Raw genomic sequence first — 2,281 nt, forward strand, 5'->3', positions numbered from 1 at the left:
CTCCTAAAACCTAAGGGGAAGATGTAAGGTGGAGCTGGGGGCACTGGTTTCCGGGGGAAAGCGGGGCTGGTGTTGGCTTCCATGCCCCCCCACTTTGTCCTTTGTCCCCCCCGTGGACTGTGGCCTCTCGAGGGGATGTTGTGTCCTCCTTGCCACCCTGCACTTTCTATGGAGCAGGTGTCTGTGGGTTCTGGATGAATGAGTGAAGCATCACAGCTGAAGGGGAACCTGAAACTTTGGGGTTCGTTCGAGCACAAGACTGGCAAAGATGCGGCTGTGGAAATGTGTGGAGAAAATGTCGATTCATCAACACCAAGAAAAGGCAAAATTCCATAATGTTCTAACAATTTCACGAGCAACTGAAAGGCAGTTCAATAGAGTCACTGCGTGCTGCACGAGGCGCTGGGCTCTGGGACCACAGACGGACCGCCAAGGACCTGGCCGCGAGGAGCTCCCGGGCCTGGCGGGGAAACAGGCCAGGAAGACGGTGTGCCGGGGGGTGAGTGTGATCGCCAAGGAAGCCAGCTGGAGAAACAAGTGAAAGAAAGAGAAGCTCGTGGAAGGCGAACCACAAAGACAAATTCTGACAGAGAGAGAAGACGAGACGAGGAAACGGGAACGTGTGGAGAGAAGCCATCGCCTTCGTGGGAGTTGGGGCCGCGGGAGTTTCCAAAGGAACAGCTCCCTCAAGCCAGGGTTTTCAAACTGCTGCCGTGCCTGGGCCATGAGGTCAGCTCCAGCGTTGGCACCAACGTTCAAAACACAAGAAGATAACGAAAGCAGAGCACGCGTGCTGATGACACTTGCGTTTCCCGAGACAGGAAGTCCCAGGTCATGACACAGCTCCTGCTGCCGTGGCGGAGCCGCCAGGCTCTGCAGGCCTCGGAGGCCGGAGGCCGCGGGCTCCTCGCCGCACTGCGGGGCAGGCGGGCTCCAGACGCGTTACCCACGGGCTCGGTTCTTGCGTCGGTCAGAACCAAGAACTGCAGGAACCGATTGTCTCTCTGTCCTGGGGGCGTGAGTCCCGGGTGAAGGTCAGCAGGTGGTTCCCATCGAGGCCGGGAGCGTCTCTTCCACACTCTGCTCTCCCAGCTCCTGGTGGTTTCCCCGAGGTCTTTGGGGTTCTTGGCTTGTAGAAGCCTCTCCCTGCCATCTGCCGTGTTATCACGTGGCCTCCTCCCTGTGCGTGTGTCTCTGTGTCTAAATGTCCTCCTTCTGTAATGACACCAGTCATATGGGATGAGGGCCACCCTGCTCCCAATGTGACTGCCTCTAACTAGTCACATGCGCAACAACCCTGTTTCCAAATAAACCAACACATGGACTCCAGGGCGACCCATGACATCACCTGGCAGCAGACACCTTCAAGCCAGCACCTGGGAAACAGGCCACGGGGTTTCCTCACTGAACATGGACTTCATTAAAAAGAGGCAAATACTTTGCCATTTTAATTTAATTAAGAAATAGTGCAAGGCTCAGAGGAGCCCTGTCTTCTTTGCTGCGGTTTCCTGTCATGGTCGTCCGGGCCCTGTCGCCCGCCGCAGGCCGGGGAGGGGAGGGGAACGTGAGTCCCACGGTGACGGCGGGGCACGTCATCTCAAGGTTGCCTCTGAGCGATCAGTGTCCAGAGCCCATTCGCGTCTCAAACCCACCATGGGAGCTTTTCTGAGAAGAGGCTGTGGTCTGGCAGGGAAGTGATATCCAGTCTCTTCCCACCTCGGGGCCAAGACTGACGGGCGTTCAGTATTGTCCAGCTGCTTCTGCGCTGTCGCACCAAGAGCTGTCGGGGTCTCATTCGTGGGCGGGAGCTGTGTTTTCGCCCTGAGCGTCATTGTTGGGGACGGGAGATCATGAGGAAATTCAACCGGCACATTGTTGCCATAACAATAAGGACACTACCTCAGTGGGCCCTTCAGCACCTCGTAGTAGGAGAAAGGGCCCCACAAGCCCATGGGTCCCCGTGGCTGCCCTTGGGCCACGGTGGCTGTAGGCACAGGGGAGGACAGGGTAGGTGACTTGTGGGGGGCCTGACACTGCCACCCGCAGATCTGAAGCTCACAAGACCTTCTAAGGAACGCAGCTGTGTAAGGAACGGCCGGGGTGGCAGCCCAGACCTCCAGCATGGGAAGCACGCTCACTGCCTTCCCTGATCTGGAGAAGCCCATTTTGCGCCAGTGAGAGAGCGGCCATCGCCCAGAGGCGACCCCTCTACCAGAACTCAGACACCGTGCCTGCAACCAGCGTGGCCCCTTCCAGGAAACCCCACAACGCCCACACCCCC

This window comes from Ursus maritimus, unplaced genomic scaffold (genome assembly GCF_017311325.1).
Source record: "Ursus maritimus isolate PB19 unplaced genomic scaffold, ASM1731132v1 scaffold_10, whole genome shotgun sequence".
Taxonomy (NCBI): Eukaryota; Metazoa; Chordata; class Mammalia; order Carnivora; family Ursidae; genus Ursus; species Ursus maritimus.